The sequence below is a fragment of the Phyllobates terribilis genome, unplaced genomic scaffold, assembly GCF_046119375.1.
Source record: "Phyllobates terribilis strain yellow unplaced genomic scaffold, ASM4611937v1 Scaffold_142__1_contigs__length_4687701, whole genome shotgun sequence".
In the NCBI taxonomy this organism is placed as follows: domain Eukaryota; kingdom Metazoa; phylum Chordata; class Amphibia; order Anura; family Dendrobatidae; genus Phyllobates; species Phyllobates terribilis.
The window spans coordinates 950,248-974,218 of NW_027362902.1; the positions used below are offsets into that span (position 1 = coordinate 950,248).

The window sequence follows — 23,971 nt, forward strand, 5'->3', positions numbered from 1 at the left end:
TTTACTCGCCGGATCTGGTGTCTCATCAGGAGCACGTTAGACAGGTGTTACAGATCTTGCGGGATAATAAACTGTATGCCAAGTGGGAAAAGTGTGTGTTCGCCGTACAGGAACTCCAGTTTTTAGGCTTCCTGGTTTCAGCGTCCGGTTTTCGTATGGACCCTGGGAAAGTGCGGGCAGTTCTTGAGTGGGATCGGCCGGAGAATCTTAAGGCACTACAACGTTTCCTGGGGTTTGCTAACTATTACTGGAAGTTCATTCGTAATTTCTCGTCCATGGTTAAGCCTCTCACAGACATGACTAAAAAGGGGACGGATTTTTCTAGGTGGTCTGACAAGGCTTGTCAAGCATTCTCCTCCTTGAAAAAATGTTTTGCCTCGGCACCCATACTCATTCAACCTGATGCGTCTCAGCCATTCTTTGTAGAGGTAGACGCTTCCGAGGTAGGGGTGGGAGCAGTATTGTCACAGGGTTCGTCCCCTGGTAAGTGGCATCCGTGCGCCTTTTTCTCTAAAAAATTGTCGTCCGCTGAGAGGAATTACGATGTCGGCAATAGGGAACTCTTGGCCATTAAGTTAGCTTTTGAGGAGTGGCGCCATTTTTTGGAGGGGGCAGTTCATCCGGTCACCGTCATCACCGATCACAAGAACCTGCTATATCTGGAGTCCGCTAAACGTCTGAATCCCAGACAAGCTAGGTGGTCATTGTTTTTTACCAGGTTTAATTTCGTCGTTACATATCGTCCTGGGTCTAAAAATGTAAAGGCGGATGCCTTATCTCGTAGTTTCCCTGGGGCCGGGAATACGGACGACCCGATTCCTATTCTTCAGGAGGGGGTGGTGGTTTCGGCAGTATGCTCTGAGCTGGAGGAGGAGATATTGGAGGCTCAGGGAGACGCCCCTGTTGGACCTCCGGGGAGACTGTTCGTTCCAGATCAGTTGCGACAAAAGGTGATCGAGGCACACCATAACTCAGTTTTTGCAGGACACCCGGGGAGTAAAGCAACTGTGGATCTCCTCTCGCGTCGGTTTTGGTGGCCTAACTTACATAAAGAGGTGGTAACTTTTGTCGCGTCCTGTGGGGTTTGTGCGCGCTCTAAGACCTCACATACCCGTCCGTCTGGGGCCCTCTTACCTTTGAAGATCCCGGAGCGTCCTTGGACTCATCTGTCTATGGACTTTATTACTGACCTCCCTCCGTCTTCGGGTAAAACGGTCATACTCGTTGTAGTGGACAGGTTCAGCAAGATGGCACATTTTATCGCTCTTCCGGCTCTCCCTAATGCTAAAACTCTTGCGCAGGTGTTCATTGGGGAGATTGTGAGGCTTCACGGGGTACCCTCCGAGGTGGTGTCTGATCGGGGGTCTCAGTTTGTGTCCAAGTTCTGGAAGGCGTTTTGTGCACGGCGGGGGATGCATTTGTCATTCTCGTCGGCTTTTCATCCTCAGACCAATGGTCAGACGGAACGTATGAACCAGAGCTTGGAGACATATCTTCGGTGTTTTGTGTCAGAGGACCAGGAGGACTGGGCTTCTTTCCTACCTCTGGCAGAGTTTGCTCTCAATAATAGGCGGAGCGAGTCCACTGGTAAGTCCCCGTTTTTTGGGGCATATGGTTTTCACCCCCAGTTTTGTACTTTCAGTAGGGGGGGCTCTTCGGGGGTTCCGGAGGAGGAACGATTTTCCTCATCTCTCGCTTCAGTATGGAGAGGGGTGCTGAAGAATCTGAATACTATGGGGAACCGATACAAACGTATGGCTGATAGGAGGAGAGTGTCTGGTCCGGACCTAAGTGTGAACGATCAGGTATGGTTGTCTACCAGGAATATTAAACTTAAGGTTCCCTCCTGGAAACTGGGTCCCAGGTTCATCGGGCCGTACAGAATCAGTTCTGTTATTAATCCGGTGGCATTCCGTCTTGACCTCCCCCCTACGTTTAAAATTCACAACGTGTTTCACAGATCATTGCTTAAGAGGTATGTGGCGCCGGTGGTACCGTCACCTTTACCTCCCCCTCCTGTGGTTGTCAATGGTAACTTGGAGTTCCAGGTATCGAGGGTCATTGATTCACGCTTTAATCGCCGGTCCCTTCAGTACTTGGTTCATTGGAAGGGGTATGGTCCTGAGGAGAGGATGTGGGTTCCTGCGTCGGATATTAACGCAGACCGATTAGTTCGGGCCTTCCACACGACTCACCCGGATAAACCTGGCCCTGAGGGTCCAGAGGCCCCTCGTAGAAGGGGGGGTACTGTCACGGGTGTGTTGCCACGAAGATCGTCACGAGTACACAGCCTGACTTCTCGCAGCTGACTTGTTGGTGCTTTGTGTTTTCTCGGCAGTGTAGGAGTTAATTCTCTCTCTCTCTGGGCTAGCTGAGGTCCAGCCTCGCCCAGCTGCAATCAATGCTTCTTTAGTGAGACTCCTTTATATTCCTGCAGGTCTGTTTGGGAGGTGTCGGTGAAAGCTTTTCATTCAGACTTGCAGAGCGGATCGTGGTGTTTGGAGTTGCTGAGATAAGTGTATTTGGAAGTGTGTTTTCCCTTTCCTCGCTTTATCATTTATCTCCTTTCCCGTTGGTGTTCCCTCTGTTGTAGTTGTTTAGAAGTTGTATGCAAGGTGGTTTTGGTTTTTCCCTTGTACTGTCTCGTTCGTCTAAATACTGTGTGTGGGCATATTATTTCTGGTTCCCTATTGTTGTGATCGGGGTCCTTCTCAGGACTAGATTACTTAGGTGCAGGGATCCTCAGAAGGTAGGGGTTACGCTGGCGGCCTGGACCTCTGTCCCTTTAACAGTACCTCCAGGATGAGGGATTAGTCAGGGCCCCAGCTTAGGGTCAGCTTAGGCCCCCTACCTCCAGTATTCTGTGTCAGTGTGACAATTGGAAACTAAACACTTCTCTGTTAGAGGACAAGGAAGTAGTTTTAGAGTTTTGTACATTTTATAAAAAACTGAGATTGAAGAGGAGGAGTTTTAAAGATGTTCTGGAGTGGTGGGATTTTTTTAAAAGAGAAACTAAGGTATTTTTTATTAAAGTGGGTAGAAGAATGGCCAGAGAGAAGAGAGAACAATATCGGTTGTTGAATGCTAGGTTACAATGTTTTTATACTTTCAGGAATAATGGAAATAATTTTGACGAAGAAATTGAGTGTGTTAAAAGTCAAATACAAAAAATTTTACATGAAAAAGGGAAAGAGATTATTTTTAATGCTAGAGTGAGAGTTTTGGAAGAAGATGAGAAATGCTCCAAATTCTTCTTTAAAAAAATTGTTGGGAAAAAAGACTTTATGGAAAATGTGGAAGGTGAAATTGTACTGGAAGGAAAGATTAAGAAGGTGGAGGAATTTTATAGTGATTTATTTTCAGAGAAAAAAAGTGATGGCGTTTTGAGGGATCATTTTTTGAATAACCTAAAGTATGCCTTTTCAGAGGAGGGGAAAGAGGTTTTAATTAGTGATTTTACGATTAATGAATTATGGGAAACAATCAAATCCTTTGCAAATTCTAAAACCCCGGGTATGGACGGTTTGCCTATAGAATTTTATAAGTGTTTTTGGAGTTTTTTAAAAGAAGATTTTTTTGAGTTATTTTATCATGTAATGTGTTCATGTTGTACTCCAGGGTCATGGGCAGAAGGGTTGATAGTGTTACTTTTTAAAAAGGGGGAAAAGAGTCTTATCAAGAATTGGAGACCTATAACTCTTCTTAATGCAGACTACAAAATTTATGCGAAAATACTTGCAAACCGTTTAAAAAAGGTAATATCTATGGTAATTGGAGGGGAGCAATCATGCGCAGTTCCTGGGAGAAAAATTACAGATTCACTTTTATTGATAAGGGACGTGATATGGGATTTTAAAGATAGGGCACAAAAACTAGCATTGATCACATTAGATTTTGAAAAGGCATATGATAGAGTATCACATTGTTTTTTATTTGAAGTTTTAAAGAAAATTGGTTGCCCGGAAGAGTTTATTAATCGTATTAAATGTTTATATGATTTATCTTTTAGTAAAGTGTCTGTTAACGGGTTTTTATCTGGAAGTATTAAGATAACTTGTGGCGTTAAACAGGGCTGCCCTTTGTCTCCTATTTTATTCATATGTGCGATAGAACCTCTTTTAAGTGCTATTAGAAACGATAAGGTGGTGGATGGAGTGTTTCTACCGGGAAATAATAATGTACCTCTTAAGTTTGTGGCATATATGGACGACGTAACAGTATTTGTGAGGAGTATGAGAAGTTTTAACAGAGTTTTAAGGACAGCGGAATGGTTCAGCGGTGCTTCTGGTTTTAAGGTTAACTTTGAAAAATCAGGGGTTTTATCAATTGGTGGTTTTATGATTGATGGGGCTTGTAGGCTTTTAGTGGTTCCAGAGATAAAAATTTTAGGGGTATTCTTTTCATCAAATTGTGGGAATATTAAGAATTGGGAATCACTTTTGGAGCGTGTAAGAAAAAAGATCAGCCTGTGGAAGCTAAGATGCTTGTCGATGGAAGGGAAGATATTAGTGATAAGACAAGTGCTTTTACCCTTGATTTTATATGTTGCCGTTGTTTTTATACCACCGGACTCTGTAATGAAGAAGATTATTAAGGAGTGTTTTAATTTTTTCTGGGGTACAAAGATGGAGAGGGTTAGAAGGGAGGAGTTGTATAAGAAGAAAGAAGATGGAGGGAAGAACTTCCCAGATATTAGAAGGTTTTTATATTGTAAATATCTCTCTTTGTGTTTTAATGTTCTGGTTGGCGAAGAATCGAATCTGAAAGCTATTTTAACATATAACTGCGGTTTTTTTATAAGGAAATATAAATGGTGTGTGATGGATCTGAAGAAACCCCATAGATGGCTACCTCCAGAACATTATATAATTTTGGAAAGAATAATGAGAGAATTTAACTTGATGTGTGGGGGATGTGAAATACTAACAAATCATAGGAAAATTTTAAAGTTTTTGGAGAATAGAAGTTATACATGTACGGTTGACCAATTCTCATCACAATTATCAAAAGAAATTTGGCTACGGGTTAATGTGCCATTTATTGCAAATGAGCAAAAGGATTTATTATGGAACATCATAAAGAAGTGTCTTCCAACTAAAGATTTTAATCATAGGAGAGGGTTGGTGAGGAATTCTCAGTGTCCGAGGCATGGTTGTATAGAGGACGAGACGTGTTTACACATCTTTTGGAATTGCGACTTTGCACAAAGGGTTTGGAGGAAGATAAGTACATTGGTTGGAATTGTAAGTAGTCTTAGGTCTTTTGATTTTAACTTAATATTTTATGGAATTGGTATAAGAAATGTAGACTTTAAAGTGGTTTGGCTAATTGTTTCTGTAGTTAAAATGGCTTTATGGAAATGTAGAAATATTTTATTGTTTAAAAGGACCATGTTATCTGTTAATGATTGTATTAAACTTAGCTTTAGTTATTTATTTATCTACTATTGGAAAGATAGGAAAGATGTAGGTATAGAAGAAGCAGAAAAAATCTGGAGGCAGAAGGAGTGGAATAATATTTTGGATTAATAGTTCGTATTAGTATAAATGTTTCTACTTACCTTTTCTGTGTTTCACGGTGATGATTTCTTGGATTTAGTCTTAATTTCTGTGAAATATGAAAGACATAAATCATTTAATTTCGAAATCTGAGTGAAAAAAAAAAAAAAAAAAAAAAATAAAAAAATCTGTTCTTATCAGTTTAATATCTGATACGTCCCCTATCTGGGGACCATATATTAAATGGATTTTTAGAACAGGGAGATGGAAAAAGAGCTTGCTCTGTCCACTCCACGCATTGACCTGGTATTGCAGTATCTCCAGGACCGGTGCACCCCTTCTTTAATGCAGTTTCTAAAATCAGAAAGAATTGAATTCAATGTTTTTTGTTCATTTTGCTTGTTTGTCGGATTTTGGGATGGACTCTTTGGCTTTGCTTTTCTTCTCCTCATTGGATTTTTCATGTTCAAAGTTGCAGAAGCCAGATTACAAGCTCATTTTGGTTCAACTTCAGCAACTGTGCATTGCATTGCCATGTAATGTAATGAAATGCTATCTTTCTAGCTCTCCCTTTTTACTTCCTTTTGGATAAACAGACATATTAGGCAAGCATTTTGGAGCTTTCACCTAAATAACTACAGGTGGTGAGATAAGCTGCACAATATAATTGACCTTTCAGTATATTGTTGCACACACACCATCTATTTAGCAAATGCCCTTGTTATCAACAGCAGCCTTTTAAACTCACCTGAGCTAACAGGTATGTGCGCTGGTTACTCTGCTGCGCTTAAAATTTATTTTTTGGTTTGCTACAATGCCTTTTCTGAAACGTTGTCTCCCTCTGCTGGAACACTGACTTCTTTCATTTAATGCCTGCAGACTATAAAAGAGAACCCAACCCAAAAAGTTTGGTTGATTAGTCTGTGGCATTCTGTTAAACTGTTGCTTATGGCGGTCTCTGTGAGCTTCTCAGCGACATTCAGCCAGCCAGGTATCCTGCCTGCAGTAGATGGAATGTGGCAATGGAACGCTGGCTGCGCGTGTCATAATAGGCTCTGAGCCTTTATATACCTGTGCACAGCAGCAGCCACCTTCAGTCTGCTGCTGGACAGCCAGCAGCAGCAGCAGCAGCAGGAGAGGTATGTAATCAGCAGCCCTCCTGCTAAGGGTAGACAGCTGCTCGTTCCACCCCACCCCCCGCCTTAATTGGTTCTCCTCCCTTCCAACGGTGTTGAGGCGGGTGGGAACAGCAGGGGGTGAAGGTGCTGTGTTTAAAGAGGTGGAGTTATGCAGATCTAAAACGCGTGGATTGCAGCAGCAGCAAGCCGAAAAGTGCAGGCATGTAAGGGATCTAGAGGTTGACAACATGTCTTCTTAACGGGAGTCCAGGAGCTCATCTCCACAAATGGACTTTTCAGGATCCTTGGGTGGCTCCGTAGTTTGAAACCAATTCTGGTTATCGCTTCTCGGCCTTTTGGCTAAGATCAAGTGTAGTATCTGTTCTTATCAGTTTAATATCTGATACGTCCCCTATCTGGGGACCATATATTAAATGGATTTTTAGAACAGGGAGATGGAAAAAGAGCTTGCTCTGTCCACTCCACGCATTGACCTGGTATTGCAGTATCTCCAGGACCGGTGCACCCCTTCTTTAATGCAGTTTCTAAAATCAGAAAGAATTGAATTCAATGTTTTTTGTTCATTTTGCTTGTTTGTCGGATTTTGGGATGGACTCTTTGGCTTTGCTTTTCTTCTCCTCATTGGATTTTTCATGTTCAAAGTTGCAGAAGCCAGATTACAAGCTCATTTTGGTTCAACTTCAGCAACTGTGCATTGCATTGCCATGTAATGTAATGAAATGCTATCTTTCTAGCTCTCCCTTTTTACTTCCTTTTGGATAAACAGACATATTAGGCAAGCATTTTGGAGCTTTCACCTAAATAACTACAGGTGGTGAGATAAGCTGCACAATATAATTGACCTTTCAGTATATTGTTGCACACACACCATCTATTTAGCAAATGCCCTTGTTATCAACAGCAGCCTTTTAAACTCACCTGAGCTAACAGGTATGTGCGCTGGTTATTCTGCTGCGCTTAAAATTTCTTTTTTGGTTTGCTACAATGCCTTTTCTGAAACGTTGTCTCCCTCTGCTGGAACACTGACTTCTTTCATTTAATGCCTGCAGACTATAAAAGAGAACCCAACCCAAAAAGTTTGGTTGATTAGTCTGTGGCATTCTGTTAAACTGTTGCTTATGGCGGTCTCTGTGAGCTTCTCAGCGACATTCAGCCAGCCAGGTATCCTGCCTGCAGTAGATGGAATGTGGCAATGGAACGCTGGCTGCGCGTGTCATAATAGGCTCTGAGCCTTTATATACCTGTGCACAGCAGCAGCCACCTTCAGTCTGCTGCTGGACAGCCAGCAGCAGCAGCAGCAGCAGGAGAGGTATGTAATCAGCAGCCCTCCTGCTAAGGGTAGACAGCTGCTCGTTCCACCCCACCCCCCGCCTTAATTGGTTCTCCTCCCTTCCAACGGTGTTGAGGCGGGTGGGAACAGCAGGGGGTGAAGGTGCTGTGTTTAAAGAGGTGGAGTTATGCAGATCTAAAACGCGTGGATTGCAGCAGCAGCAAGCCGAAAAGTGCAGGCATGTAAGGGATCTAGAGGTTGACAACATGTCTTCTTAACGGGAGTCCAGGAGCTCATCTCCACAAATGGACTTTTCAGGATCCTTGGGTGGCTCCGTAGTTTGAAACCAATTCTGGTTATCGCTTCTCGGCCTTTTGGCTAAGATCAAGTGTAGTATCTGTTCTTATCAGTTTAATATCTGATACGTCCCCTATCTGGGGACCATATATTAAATGGATTTTTAGAACAGGGAGATGGAAAAAGAGCTTGCTCTGTCCACTCCACGCATTGACCTGGTATTGCAGTATCTCCAGGACCGGTGCACCCCTTCTTTAATGCAGTTTCTAAAATCAGAAAGAATTGAATTCAATGTTTTTTGTTCATTTTGCTTGTTTGTCGGATTTTGGGATGGACTCTTTGGCTTTGCTTTTCTTCTCCTCATTGGATTTTTCATGTTCAAAGTTGCAGAAGCCAGATTACAAGCTCATTTTGGTTCAACTTCAGCAACTGTGCATTGCATTGCCATGTAATGTAATGAAATGCTATCTTTCTAGCTCTCCCTTTTTACTTCCTTTTGGATAAACAGACATATTAGGCAAGCATTTTGGAGCTTTCACCTAAATAAGTACAGGTGGTGAGATAAGCTGCACAATATAATTGACCTTTCAGTATATTGTTGCACACACACCATCTATTTAGCAAATGCCCTTGTTATCAACAGCAGCCTTTTAAACTCACCTGAGCTAACAGGTATGTGCGCTGGTTACTCTGCTGCGCTTAAAATTTCTTTTTTGGTTTGCTACAATGCCTTTTCTGAAACGTTGTCTCCCTCTGCTGGAACACTGACTTCTTTCATTTAATGCCTGCAGACTATAAAAGAGAACCCAACCCAAAAAGTTTGGTTGATTAGTCTGTGGCATTCTGTTAAACTGTTGCTTATGGCGGTCTCTGTGAGCTTCTCAGCGACATTCAGCCAGCCAGGTATCCTGCCTGCAGTAGATGGAATGTGGCAATGGAACGCTGGCTGCGCGTGTCATAATAGGCTCTGAGCCTTTATATACCTGTGCACAGCAGCAGCCACCTTCAGTCTGCTGCTGGACAGCCAGCAGCAGCAGCAGCAGCAGGAGAGGTATGTAATCAGCAGCCCTCCTGCTAAGGGTAGACAGCTGCTCGTTCCACCCCACCCCCCGCCTTAATTGGTTCTCCTCCCTTCCAACGGTGTTGAGGCGGGTGGGAACAGCAGGGGGTGAAGGTGCTGTGTTTAAAGAGGTGGAGTGATGCAGATCTAAAACGCGTGGATTGCAGCAGCAGCAAGCCGAAAAGTGCAGGCATGTAAGGGATCTAGAGGTTGACAACATGTCTTCTTAACGGGAGTCCAGGAGCTCATCTCCACAAATGGACTTTTCAGGATCCTTGGGTGGCTCCGTAGTTTGAAACCAATTCTGGTTATCGCTTCTCGGCCTTTTGGCTAAGACCAAGTGTCTTGTCTGGGGTCCTTGAGTGTTTTCCCTTGGCCTTCCGGCATCGCCATCTTGATGGCTTAAGCCGGTTGCTGCTTTAGGGGGAGAACGAGGAGGAACGAGAGAGTGATCATAATGGGCGTGAAGATACGCTATGCTGGGACCGATGACAATCGGGTTCGCAATGCATTCCGCATTGAAGTTGATGCTGCTGTCAGAGAGCGTTTCAATCTGTCGTATATGGTGCACGAGGTGATCTTCAAAATCCTGGAAGTGACAAGAGAAAACATCGTCTGCCTGCAGGAATCCCGGAAAGAAGGACGGTATGTCTTGGTGTTGCAATCTATGGCGGCTTGCCGGAACCTGTATAAGAAGTTGAGGGAGCAGGAGAAGAATCCAACCTTGCATGGTTTGACTTTTACAGTCTTGTACTCCAAAGGTGATGTTCCCCTAGTCATATTTATGTATAATCCCTTTGTGCATGAACATGACATTGCGACTTTTCTTAAGAGGCATTGTGACTTTGTGAGCAACAGTCACAAAATCATGAACGAGAAGAACTTATGGACTGGCAAATACAGATATTTTGTCAGATTTGGGGAAAGTTCTTCGGAGCCTGGAGGTGTTCATTACCCTCCCCAAAGTTTCTCTATCGGGAGAGATAGGGGTATTCTCTTCTTTCCTGAGGCCCCAGTTTTTTGCAGGAAATGTAAGAAGTACGGACACTTACAAGAGGTTTGTACTGCTGTGCCTGTTTGCTCCAAGTGCAACCAAAGTGGGCATGTTGCTAAGGACTGTACCAATCCAATTGTTTGCAATGCTTGTGGTATGGAGGGGCATGCCTTTAAGGATTGTACTCGTCGTGCGAACGAGGGCAAGGCAAGGGCATACTCTGAGGTGGTCTCGAACTCTCCGAGGCCTAAGAGTGTGGCACCTGAGGCCGCAGTTTCTTCCAGGGTGAAGGTAGTGGAACAGCGTGTGGAGACTGCTCCAGTGAGGGCGTCTGCTCACCTACTGGTGGAGCCCGGGAGAGTGGAAGAGGTTCTGGCAGCTGAGATGGACATTTCTTCCTATCAGGGGGGTTTCATTGACTCCTTTTGTGAAGAACGTGAGGGAGCCTTGGAAATCCCAGGGGACCCAGCTCTCAGTTGGAGCAGTGAAAGTATGGATGAAGAGGGAGCTGGAGGTCAAGGAGACTTCACTGAGACTGGGGTGAGGTCTTCTGAGGACCCGGACCGCGCTAAGAATAAAAGGGCCCGGTTGTCTGAACCATCAAGTAGCCAATGCGTGGCAAGTCCGGTGAGTGAGCGGGATTACCCAGTGGTTTCTCTTTCTCCTGCGTCAACGGCTTACCTGGAGGAGAATTTGGAGTCCACTATCTTTCAGCTAAGTGGGAGTTCGCCGGATGACAAAGGATAAGGAAGGCATGTTTTTTTGCTGAGACTGGTGTTTCTGGTTTTTGAGCCAAAGAATGGTCTCTAAACCAAATTGGGACATTGCGTCCCTTAATGTAAGACTTTTAAAGTCTAGAGTTAGAAGATCTGTGATTCTGGACTTCTTACATAACCATTCTTTTGATATTATGTGTCTACAGGAGTGTGGTATAGAAGAACCCCTGGAAGACACTGATTGGCCATATGGCCAGCATATCTGGTCTGGCTCTAGTGGGAATAAAAATGATGGAGTTGGGATAGTATTAAATAATAGAAATTTTGTTTTTGAATATTATAAGGTAATAGAGGTGGGTCGTTGCATCTCTGCAGTTGTGTGTGGGAGGGGGTGGAAAGTTAAAATTATAAATATTTATGGTCCTACAAAAAAAGAAGACAGGTTAAGTTTATTAGATAAATTATGTTTAGAATTACCTGGTAGGATCCCTGTGATAGTAACAGGTGATTTTAACTGTGTAACTGAGGGGAAAGTTGATGCCTCAGGAAAAAAATTGGCAAACATTATTTCTGATTTTTTCTTTTTTGATGCTGCTGAGGTTTATTTGGGGAAGGCACCACCACCAACCTATAAAGCTGACAGGGGTGGGATAACATCTAGGATTGATAGGATGTTTTTTTCTAAAAATATAATATGTGATGGTTTTTCTCAATTTTCAGTTCCTTTTTCGGACCATGTGTGCCTGAAAGGTGAGTTTAGAGGGGATTTAAGGCGGGTGCATGGGAGAGGTGTGTGGAAATTGAATGTGAGTTTGCTTGAGGATGAGAGAATTGTGAATGATTTTAAGAAAAAATATAGTTGGTGTAAATCTCAAAAGAGTAAGTTTGAAAGTGTGTTGGTGTGGTGGGATTGGATGAAGTATGAAGTGCAAAAGTTTTTTCGTCGATGGGGCTATAAAAAGGCTGCCATGGTTAGGAGTCAATATAAAGATTTAATGATGAGGGTGGAATGGCTGGAGAAAATGAGGATGTGTGGTGTGGATGTGGATGATTTGTTAAGAAGTGCGAGAGAGGATTTGAAGAGGACTTTGGAGAGGAAGGGAAGGGAAATAATTTTTAGGTCAAAGGTGGTCCATCTTGATAAAGATGAAAAGTGTTCAAGATATTTCTTTAAAAAAATAAATGGTAAGAAGGAGGGTATGGAGGAGATTTTTGATGTGGATGGTGTTTGTGTGAGTGGGGAGGATGTAATGAAGGAAGTGGTCACGTTTTATGCTGAGTTGTTTGGCAGGAAGTGGGTGGATGAGAGTTTGAAAGAAGAAGTGCTTAAGACTTTGGATTGTAAGGTGGATAAGGATGGATGTTCTGGTCTATGTGAGGCAGTGATTGAGGAGGAAGTTAAGAAAGCGGTGTTTGGTGCAAGGAAAAATGTGACGCCTGGGAAGGATGGTTTGCCTGTGGAGCTATATGTTATGATGTGGGAAGTGATGGGTATGGATTTAGTGGAAGTGTGTCAGTTTATGTGGGAGAATGGGATGCTTGCGGGTTCAATGAAGGAGGGAGTGGTGGTCTTAATCCATAAGAAAGGGGATAAAAGGTGTTTGAGTAATTGGAGGCCAATTACGCTTCTGAACGCCGATTACAAGATATTCAGTAAAATTTTGGCGTGTCGGATGCGTGTGGTTATAGCTGATGTGATTGGTAAAGATCAAGTGTGTGCAGTGCCTGGTAGATGTATGACAGATAATCTGTGTCTTTTAAGAGATGTGTTGTGGGATTGTAAAGTAAGAAAGCAGAAGTGTATGGTGATGGCTGTTGACTTTGAAATGGCGTTTGATCGCGTGTCTCATGTGTTTCTATTTGAGGTTTTGCGTAGAATGGGTTTTCCGGAGAAATTTGTGCGTGCCGTGAGAGGATTGTATGGGGAGGTGGTGAGTGAATTTCTGGTGAATGGGTTTTTGAGTGAGAAAGTGTGTATTAGGTCTGGTGTGAGGCAAGGTTGTCCCATGTCACCGGTATTATTTGTGTGTGTGATTGAGCCACTGCTGTGTATGATTCGGAAAGAGAAAGTGGTGCGTGGTTTGTTAGTGCCGGGGAGTGGTGGAATGACTGTGAAAGTCTTAGGATATATGGATGATGTAGTAGTGGTGAGTGAGAGTGTGGCCTCTATGGAGAGAGTAAAATTGTTGTTGAATTTTTTTTGTGGCGCGTCAGCGTTTCGTGTGAATTGGAACAAATGCATGTTTAAATGTTTTGGTGACAATAGGATTAAGATGGATGGTGTGGCTGGTGTGGATGGTGCAATTAAAGTGTTGGGAGTTTTTTTTAATGATGATTTGAAAGGTTATGAGAGTTGGGATGAATGTGGTGAGCGGATTGTGCGGAAGATGAATTTTTGGAAGTTACGTTCTTTGTCTTTGGTAGGGAAGGTTCTTATTATTAAGGCTGTTATTCTCCCTATTTTGCTTTATGTTTCTTGTATTTTTCCAGTGCCCTATAGGAAAATTAAAAAAGTGGAGAAACTAATTTTTGTGTTTTTTTGGGGCAGTAGGATGGAAAGACTTAAGAGAGAGATTTTGTTTAAGCAATATTTGTATGGGGGACTGAAGTTTCCGAATATTGAAGTGTTTCTAACATTGCATTTTATTAAGACTACGGTCATTTTGATTGGGAAGAATAATAAAGGGGCATTTATGTGTAAGTATTTGGCTGGATGGATGCTGTATGGTCTGAATTGGGTGAAGCGTGATAAGAATGTGCCTGTTGCTTTTAAGTGTCCTGAGTGGTATGGTTTGATTGAGAAGTTTGTGAGGAAGAATGATTTGTTAGCAGTTGCAATGAAAGACTTTACGTTTGTTAAGAAGGTGATGGGGAAGATGTGTGTGAATGAGTGTGAGAGTAATGTGGTGGGATTGCGTTCTATGGAAGTTGCGCGGGTATGGAAGAAGTTAAGCATTCAAGGTGTGTCGAATAGACAGCGAGATATAGTATGGATGGGCCTTCATAATATTTTGCCAGTGAGGGATTTTCAGAAGAAAAGAGATCTCATAAGATCTGCAGTATGTCCAAGGGATGGTTGTGGAGCGAATGAGACGGTGAGGCACCTTATGTGGGATTGTAATTTTGCGTATGATGTGTGGAAAGGTGTGGGTGGACTGTGTAAAGGGGTTGTTGGTGTGAAGTTTATTGATTGGAGAGTGGCTATGTTTGGTTTTGGTGCTAGTCGTCGTGGCCTAGAAAGGATGATGTGGTTTATTATGGTGTGTGTGCAGGAGAGCTTGTGGGATGTGAGAAATTTGTGTGTGTTTAAAAGAGTAAATTTAACAGTAAATGATTGTATTAGGTTGATCTTAGCAAGACTATATGTAATCTATTTGTGGGATACAAGAGAAGGTGGTGGTGGTGGAACAGATTCTGAAGGTGTGTGGAAATACCTTAAGTGGCAGGATATGGTTAAATACCGTTGATATTTTTTCTGGAAATTTCTCTGGCATAGGATTACTTGTTTGTATTTTTGTTGAATAATACTTTAATAAAGAAACCACAATGATGTTTATGAAGTGGCAGTATAACTTATGAAGAAGTCTGGTTAACTGTTTGCTTATACCTAAACCTGAGTGGTTTTAAAAAGAAAAAAAGAAAAAAAAAAAAAAAAAAAAATCTGTTCTTATCAGTTTAATATCTGATACGTCCCCTATCTGGGGACCATATATTAAATGGATTTTTAGAACAGGGAGATGGAAAAAGAGCTTGCTCTGTCCACTCCACGCATTGACCTGGTATTGCAGTATCTCCAGGACCGGTGCACCCCTTCTTTAATGCAGTTTCTAAAATCAGAAAGAATTGAATTCAATGTTTTTTGTTCATTTTGCTTGTTTGTCGGATTTTGGGATGGACTCTTTGGCTTTGCTTTTCTTCTCCTCATTGGATTTTTCATGTTCAAAGTTGCAGAAGCCAGATTACAAGCTCATTTTGGTTCAACTTCAGCAACTGTGCATTGCATTGCCATGTAATGTAATGAAATGCTATCTTTCTAGCTCTCCCTTTTTACTTCCTTTTGGATAAACAGACATATTAGGCAAGCATTTTGGAGCTTTCACCTAAATAACTACAGGTGGTGAGATAAGCTGCACAATATAATTGACCTTTCAGTATATTGTTGCACACACACCATCTATTTAGCAAATGCCCTTGTTATCAACAGCAGCCTTTTAAACTCACCTGAGCTAACAGGTATGTGCGCTGGTTACTCTGCTGCGCTTAAAATTTCTTTTTTGGTTTGCTACAATGCCTTTTCTGAAACGTTGTCTCCCTCTGCTGGAACACTGACTTCTTTCATTTAATGCCTGCAGACTATAAAAGAGAACCCAACCCAAAAAGTTTGGTTGATTAGTCTGTGGCATTCTGTTAAACTGTTGCTTATGGCGGTCTCTGTGAGCTTCTCAGCGACATTCAGCCAGCCAGGTATCCTGCCTGCAGTAGATGGAATGTGGCAATGGAACGCTGGCTGCGCGTGTCATAATAGGCTCTGAGCCTTTATATACCTGTGCACAGCAGCAGCCACCTTCAGTCTGCTGCTGGACAGCCAGCAGCAGCAGCAGCAGCAGGAGAGGTATGTAATCAGCAGCCCTCCTGCTAAGGGTAGACAGCTGCTCGTTCCACCCCACCCCCCGCCTTAATTGGTTCTCCTCCCTTCCAACGGTGTTGAGGCGGGTGGGAACAGCAGGGGGTGAAGGTGCTGTGTTTAAAGAGGTGGAGTTATGCAGATCTAAAACGCGTGGATTGCAGCAGCAGCAAGCCGAAAAGTGCAGGCATGTAAGGGATCTAGAGGTTGACAACATGTCTTCTTAACGGGAGTCCAGGAGCTCATCTCCACAAATGGACTTTTCAGGATCCTTGGGTGGCTCCGTAGTTTGAAACCAATTCTGGTTATCGCTTCTCGGCCTTTTGGCTAAGATCAAGTGTAGTATCTGTTCTTATCAGTTTAATATCTGATACGTCCCCTATCTGGGGACCATATATTAAATGGATTTTTAGAACAGGGAGATGGAAAAAGAGCTTGCTCTGTCCACTCCACGCATTGACCTGGTATTGCAGTATCTCCAGGACCGGTGCACCCCTTCTTTAATGCAGTTTCTAAAATCAGAAAGAATTGAATTCAATGTTTTTTGTTCATTTTGCTTGTTTGTCGGATTTTGGGATGGACTCTTTGGCTTTGCTTTTCTTCTCCTCATTGGATTTTTCATGTTCAAAGTTGCAGAAGCCAGATTACAAGCTCATTTTGGTTCAACTTCAGCAACTGTGCATTGCATTGCCATGTAATGTAATGAAATGCTATCTTTCTAGCTCTCCCTTTTTACTTCCTTTTGGATAAACAGACATATTAGGCAAGCATTTTGGAGCTTTCACCTAAATAAGTACAGGTGGTGAGATAAGCTGCACAATATAATTGACCTTTCAGTATATTGTTGCACACACACCATCTATTTAGCAAATGCCCTTGTTATCAACAGCAGCCTTTTAAACTCACCTGAGCTAACAGGTATGTGCGCTGGTTACTCTGCTGCGCTTAAAATTTCTTTTTTGGTTTGCTACAATGCCTTTTCTGAAACGTTGTCTCCCTCTGCTGGAACACTGACTTCTTTCATTTAATGCCTGCAGACTATAAAAGAGAACCCAACCCAAAAAGTTTGGTTGATTACTCTGTGGCATTCTGTTAAACTGTTGCTTATGGCGGTCTCTGTGAGCTTCTCAGCGACATTCAGCCAGCCAGGTATCCTGCCTGCAGTAGATGGAATGTGGCAATGGAACGCTGGCTGCGCGTGTCATAATAGGCTCTGAGCCTTTATATACCTGTGCACAGCAGCAGCCACCTTCAGTCTGCTGCTGGACAGCCAGCAGCAGCAGCAGCAGCAGGAGAGGTATGTAATCAGCAGCCCTCCTGCTAAGGGTAGACAGCTGCTCGTTCCACCCCACCCCCCGCCTTAATTGGTTCTCCTCCCTTCCAACGGTGTTGAGGCGGGTGGGAACAGCAGGGGGTGAAGGTGCTGTGTTTAAAGAGGTGGAGTGATGCAGATCTAAAACGCGTGGATTGCAGCAGCAGCAAGCCGAAAAGTGCAGGCATGTAAGGGATCTAGAGGTTGACAACATGTCTTCTTAACGGGAGTCCAGGAGCTCATCTCCACAAATGGACTTTTCAGGATCCTTGGGTGGCTCCGTAGTTTGAAACCAATTCTGGTTATCGCTTCTCGGCCTTTTGGCTAAGACCAAGTGTCTTGTCTGGGGTCCTTGAGTGTTTTCCCTTGGCCTTCCGGCATCGCCATCTTGATGGCTTAAGCCGGTTGCTGCTTTAGGGGGAGAACGAGGAGGAACGAGAGAGTGATCATAATGGGCGTGAAGATACGCTATGCTGGGACCGATGACAATCGGGTTCGCAATGCATTCCGCATTGAAGTTGATGCTGCTGTCAGAGAGCGTTTCAATCTGTCGTATATGGTGCACGAGGTGATCTTCAAAATCCTGGAAGTGACAAGAGAAAACATCGTCTGCCTGCAGGAATCCCGGAAAGAAGGACGGTATGTCTTGGTGTTGCAATCTATGGCGGCTTGCCGGAACCTGTATAAGAAGTTGAGGGAGCAGGAGAAGAATCCAACCTTGCATGGTTTGACTTTTACAGTCTTGTACTCCAAAGGTGATGTTCCCCTAGTCATATTTATGTATAATCCCTTTGTGCATGAACATGACATTGCGACTTTTCTTAAGAGGCATTGTGACTTTGTGAGCAACAGTCACAAAATCATGAACGAGAAGAACTTATGGACTGGCAAATACAGATATTTTGTCAGATTTGGGGAAAGTTCTTCGGAGCCTGGAGGTGTTCATTACCCTCCCCAAAGTTTCTCTATCGGGAGAGATAGGGGTATTCTCTTCTTTCCTGAGGCCCCAGTTTTTTGCAGGAAATGTAAGAAGTACGGACACTTACAAGAGGTTTGTACTGCTGTGCCTGTTTGCTCCAAGTGCAACCAAAGTGGGCATGTTGCTAAGGACTGTACCAATCCAATTGTTTGCAATGCTTGTGGTATGGAGGGGCATGCCTTTAAGGATTGTACTCGTCGTGCGAACGAGGGCAAGGCAAGGGCATACTCTGAGGTGGTCTCGAACTCTCCGAGGCCTAAGAGTGTGGCACCTGAGGCCGCAGTTTCTTCCAGGGTGAAGGTAGTGGAACAGCGTGTGGAGACTGCTCCAGTGAGGGCGTCTGCTGACCTACTGGTGGAGCCCGGGAGAGTGGAAGAGGTTCTGGCAGCTGAGATGGACATTTCTTCCTATCAGGGGGGTTTCATTGACTCCTTTTGTGAAGAACGTGAGGGAGCCTTGGAAATCCCAGGGGACCCAGCTCTCAGTTGGAGCAGTGAAAGTATGGATGAAGAGGGAGCTGGAGGTCAAGGAGACTTCACTGAGACTGGGGTGAGGTCTTCTGAGGACCCGGACCGCGCTAAGAATAAAAGGGCCCGGTTGTCTGAACCATCAAGTAGCCAATGCGTGGCAAGTCCGGTGAGTGAGCGGGATTACCCAGTGGTTTCTCTTTCTCCTGCGTCAACGGCTTACCTGGAGGAGAATTTGGAGTCCACTATCTTTCAGCTAAGTGGGAGTTCGCCGGATGACAAAGGATAAGGAAGGCATGTTTTTTTGCTGAGACTGGTGTTTCTGGTTTTTGAGCCAAAGAATGGTCTCTAAACCAAATTGGGACATTGCGTCCCTTAATGTAAGACTTTTAAAGTCTAGAGTTAGAAGATCTGTGATTCTGGACTTCTTACATAACCATTCTTTTGATATTATGTGTCTACAGGAGTGTGGTATAGAAGAACCCCTGGAAGACACTGATTGGCCATATGGCCAGCATATCTGGTCTGGCTCTAGTGGGAATAAAAATGATGGAGTTGGGATAGTATTAAATAATAGAAATTTTGTTTTTGAATATTATAAGGTAATAGAGGTGGGTCGTTGCATCTCTGCAGTTGTGCGTGGGAGGGGGTGGAAAGTTAAAATTATAAATATTTATGGTCCTACAAAAAAAGAAGACAGGTTAAGTTTATTAGATAAATTATGTTTAGAATTACCTGGTAGGATCCCTGTGATAGTAACAGGTGATTTTAACTGTGTAACTGAGGGGAAAGTTGATGCCTCAGGAAAAAAATTGGCAAACATTATTTCTGATTTTTTCTTTTTTGATGCTGCTGAGGTTTATTTGGGGAAGGCACCACCACCAACCTATAAAGCTGACAGGGGTGGGATAACATCTAGGATTGATAGGATGTTTTTTTCTAAAAATATAATATGTGATGGTTTTTCTCAATTTTCAGTTCCTTTTTCGGACCATGTGTGCCTGAAAGGTGAGTTTAGAGGGGATTTAAGGCGGGTGCATGGGAGAGGTGTGTGGAAATTGAATGTGAGTTTGCTTGAGGATGAGAGAATTGTGAATGATTTTAAGAAAAAATATAGTTGGTGTAAATCTCAAAAGAGTAAGTTTGAAAGTGTGTTGGTGTGGTGGGATTGGATGAAGTATGAAGTGCAAAAGTTTTTTCGTCGATGGGGCTATAAAAAGGCTGCCATGGTTAGGAGTCAATATAAAGATTTAATGATGAGGGTGGAATGGCTGGAGAAAATGAGGATGTGTGGTGTGGATGTGGATGATTTGTTAAGAAGTGCGAGAGAGGATTTGAAGAGGACTTTGGAGAGGAAGGGAAGGGAAATAATTTTTAGGTCAAAGGTGGTCCATCTTGATAAAGATGAAAAGTGTTCAAGATATTTCTTTAAAAAAATAAATGGTAAGAAGGAGGGTATGGAGGAGATTTTTGATGTGGATGGTGTTTGTGTGAGTGGGGAGGATGTAATGAAGGAAGTGGTCACGTTTTATGCTGAGTTGTTTGGCAGGAAGTGGGTGGATGAGAGTTTGAAAGAAGAAGTGCTTAAGACTTTGGATTGTAAGGTGGATAAGGATGGATGTTCTGGTCTATGTGAGGCAGTGATTGAGGAGGAAGTTAAGAAAGCGGTGTTTGGTGCAAGGAAAAATGTGACGCCTGGGAAGGATGGTTTGCCTGTGGAGCTATATGTTATGATGTGGGAAGTGATGGGTATGGATTTAGTGGAAGTGTGTCAGTTTATGTGGGAGAATGGGATGCTTGCGGGTTCAATGAAGGAGGGAGTGGTGGTCTTAATCCATAAGAAAGGGGATAAAAGGTGTTTGAGTAATTGGAGGCCAATTACGCTTCTGAACGCCGATTACAAGATATTCAGTAAAATTTTGGCGTGTCGGATGCGTGTGGTTATAGCTGATGTGATTGGTAAAGATCAAGTGTGTGCAGTGCCTGGTAGATGTATGACAGATAATCTGTGTCTTTTAAGAGATGTGTTGTGGGATTGTAAAGTAAGAAAGCAAAAGTGTATGGTGATGGCTGTTGACTTTGAAATGGCGTTTGATCGCGTGTCTCATGTGTTTCTATTTGAGGTTTTGCGTAGAATGGGTTTTCCGGAGAAATTTGTGCGTGCCGTGAGAGGATTGTATGGGGAGGTGGTGAGTGAATTTCTGGTGAATGGGTTTTTGAGTGAGAAAGTGTGTATTAGGTCTGGTGTGAGGCAAGGTTGTCCCATGTCACCGGTATTATTTGTGTGTGTGATTGAGCCACTGCTGTGTATGATTCGGAAAGAGAAAGTGGTGCGTGGTTTGTTAGTGCCGGGGAGTGGTGGAATGACTGTGAAAGTCTTAGGATATATGGATGATGTAGTAGTGGTGAGTGAGAGTGTGGCCTCTATGGAGAGAGTAAAATTGTTGTTGAATTTTTTTTGTGGCGCGTCAGCGTTTCGTGTGAATTGGAACAAATGCATGTTTAAATGTTTTGGTGACAATAGGATTAAGATGGATGGTGTGGCTGGTGTGGATGGTGCAATTAAAGTGTTGGGAGTTTTTTTTAATGATGATTTGAAAGGTTATGAGAGTTGGGATGAATGTGGTGAGCGGATTGTGCGGAAGATGAATTTTTGGAAGTTACGTTCTTTGTCTTTGGTAGGGAAGGTTCTTATTATTAAGGCTGTTTTTCTCCCTATTTTGCTTTATGTTTCTTGTATTTTTCCAGTGCCCTATAGGAAAATTAAAAAAGTGGAGAAACTAATTTTTGTGTTTTTTTGGGGCAGTAGGATGGAAAGACTTAAGAGAGAGATTTTGTTTAAGCAATATTTGTATGGGGGACTGAAGTTTCCGAATATTGAAGTGTTTCTAACATTGCATTTTATTAAGACTACGGTCATTTTGATTGGGAAGAATAATAAAGGGGCATTTATGTGTAAGTATTTGGCTGGATGGATGCTGTATGGTCTGAATTGGGTGAAGCGTGATAAGAATGTGCCTGTTGCTTTTAAGTGTCCTGAGTGGTATGGTTTGATTGAGAAGTTTGTGAGGAAGAATGATTTGTTAGCAGTTGCAATGAAAGACTTTACGTTTGTTAAGAAGGTGATGGGGAAGATGTGTGTGAATGAGTGTGAGAGTAATGTGGTGGGATTGCGTTCTATGGAAGTTGCGCGGGTATGGAAGAAGTTAAGCATTCAAGGTGTGTCGAATAGACAGCGAGATATAGTATGGATGGGCCTTCATAATATTTTGCCAGTGAGGGATTTTCAGAAGAAAAGAGATCTCATAAGATCTGCAGTATGTCCAAGGGATGGTTGTGGAGCGAATGAGACGGTGAGGCACCTTATGTGGGATTGTAATTTTGCGTATGATGTGTGGAAAGGTGTGGGTGGACTGTGTAAAGGGGTTGTTGGTGTGAAGTTTATTGATTGGAGAGTGGCTATGTTTGGTTTTGGTGCTAGTCGTCGTGGCCTAGAAAGGATGATGTGGTTTATTATGGTGTGTGTGCAGGAGAGCTTGTGGGATGTGAGAAATTTGTGTGTGTTTAAAAGAGTAAATTTAACAGTAAATGATTGTATTAGGTTGATCTTAGCAAGACTATATGTAATCTATTTGTGGGATACAAGAGAAGGTGGTGGTGGTGGAACAGATTCTGAAGGTGTGTGGAAATACCTTAAGTGGCAGGATATGGTTAAATACCGTTGATATTTTTTCTGGAAATTTCTCTGGCATAGGATTACTTGTTTGTATTTTTGTTGAATAATACTTTAATAAAGAAACCACAATGATGTTTATGAAGTGGCAGTATAACTTATGAAGAAGTCTGGTTAACTGTTTGCTTATACCTAAACCTGAGTGGTTTTAAAAAGAAAAAAAAAAAAAAAAAAAAATCTGTTCTTATCAGTTTAATATCTGATACGTCCCCTATCTGGGGACCATATATTAAATGGATTTTTAGAACAGGGAGATGGAAAAAGAGCTTGCTCTGTCCACTCCACGCATTGACCTGGTATTGCAGTATCTCCAGGACCGGTGCACCCCTTCTTTAATGCAGTTTCTAAAATCAGAAAGAATTGAATTCAATGTTTTTTGTTCATTTTGCTTGTTTGTCGGATTTTGGGATGGACTCTTTGGCTTTGCTTTTCTTCTCCTCATTGGATTTTTCATGTTCAAAGTTGCAGAAGCCAGATTACAAGCTCATTTTGGTTCAACTTCAGCAACTGTGCATTGCATTGCCATGTAATGTAATGAAATGCTATCTTTCTAGCTCTCCCTTTTTACTTCCTTTTGGATAAACAGACATATTAGGCAAGCATTTTGGAGCTTTCACCTAAATAAGTACAGGTGGTGAGATAAGCTGCACAATATAATTGACCTTTCAGTATATTGTTGCACACACACCATCTATTTAGCAAATGCCCTTGTTATCAACAGCAGCCTTTTAAACTCACCTGAGCTAACAGGTATGTGCGCTGGTTACTCTGCTGCGCTTAAAATTTCTTTTTTGGTTTGCTACAATGCCTTTTCTGAAACGTTGTCTCCCTCTGCTGGAACACTGACTTCTTTCATTTAATGCCTGCAGACTATAAAAGAGAACCCAACCCAAAAAGTTTGGTTGATTAGTCTGTGGCATTCTGTTAAACTGTTGCTTATGGCGGTCTCTGTGAGCTTCTCAGCGACATTCAGCCAGCCAGGTATCCTGCCTGCAGTAGATGGAATGTGGCAATGGAACGCTGGCTGCGCATGTCATAATAGGCTCTGAGCCTTTATATACCTGTGCACAGCAGCAGCCACCTTCAGTCTGCTGCTGGACAGCCAGCAGCAGCAGCAGCAGCAGGAGAGGTATGTAATCAGCAGCCCTCCTGCTAAGGGTAGACAGCTGCTCGTTCCACCCCACCCCCCGCCTTAATTGGTTCTCCTCCCTTCCAACGGTGTTGAGGCGGGTGGGAACAGCAGGGGGTGAAGGTGCTGTGTTTAAAGAGGTGGAGTTATGCAGATCTAAAACGCGTGGATTGCAGCAGCAGCAAGCCGAAAAGTGCAGGCATGTAAGGGATCTAGAGGTTGACAACATGTCTTCTTAACGGGAGTCCAGGAGCTCATCTCCACAAATGGACTTTTCAGGATCCTTGGGTGGCTCCGTAGTTTGAAACCAATTCTGGTTATCGCTTCTCGGCCTTTTGGCTAAGATCAAGTGTAGTATCTGTTCTTATCACTTTAATATCTGATACGTCCCCTATCTGGGGACCATATATTAAATGGATTTTTAGAACAGGGAGATGGAAAAAGAGCTTGCTCTGTCCACTCCACGCATTGACCTGGTATTGCAGTATCTCCAGGACCGGTGCACCCCTTCTTTAATGCAGTTTCTAAAATCAGAAAGAATTGAATTCAATGTTTTTTGTTCATTTTGCTTGTTTGTCGGATTTTGGGATGGACTCTTTGGCTTTGCTTTTCTTCTCCTCATTGGATTTTTCATGTTCAAAGTTGCAGAAGCCAGATTACAAGCTCATTTTGGTTCAACTTCAGCAACTGTGCATTGCATTGCCATGTAATGTAATGAAATGCTATCTTTCTAGCTCTCCCTTTTTACTTCCT

At 42.9% G+C, this 23,971-nt stretch overlaps 4 non-coding genes and 3 pseudogenes across 4 annotated transcripts; all 7 read left to right on the forward strand.

Annotated features, from left to right (window-relative positions):
- Positions 1-5,632: 5,632 nt before the first annotated feature.
- On the forward strand, positions 5,633-5,838 carry LOC141206279 (U2 spliceosomal RNA; annotated as a pseudogene).
- A 1,118-nt stretch (positions 5,839-6,956) lies between these two features.
- LOC141206783 (U2 spliceosomal RNA) lies at positions 6,957-7,147 on the forward strand. Its single transcript, XR_012277324.1, has one exon. It is a non-coding gene; the product is annotated as a U2 spliceosomal RNA (small nuclear RNA).
- A 1,118-nt stretch (positions 7,148-8,265) lies between these two features.
- On the forward strand, positions 8,266-8,456 carry LOC141206795 (U2 spliceosomal RNA). The gene has a single exon (XR_012277335.1). It is a non-coding gene; the product is annotated as a U2 spliceosomal RNA (small nuclear RNA).
- Positions 8,457-14,563: 6,107 nt separating this feature from the next.
- LOC141206312 (U2 spliceosomal RNA) lies at positions 14,564-14,787 on the forward strand (annotated as a pseudogene).
- A 1,118-nt stretch (positions 14,788-15,905) lies between these two features.
- LOC141206806 (U2 spliceosomal RNA) lies at positions 15,906-16,096 on the forward strand. The gene has a single exon (XR_012277346.1). It is a non-coding gene; the product is annotated as a U2 spliceosomal RNA (small nuclear RNA).
- A 6,107-nt stretch (positions 16,097-22,203) lies between these two features.
- Positions 22,204-22,419, forward strand: LOC141206292 (U2 spliceosomal RNA; annotated as a pseudogene).
- Positions 22,420-23,537: 1,118 nt separating this feature from the next.
- Positions 23,538-23,728, forward strand: LOC141206177 (U2 spliceosomal RNA). The gene has a single exon (XR_012276843.1). It is a non-coding gene; the product is annotated as a U2 spliceosomal RNA (small nuclear RNA).
- Positions 23,729-23,971: the final 243 nt, after the last annotated feature.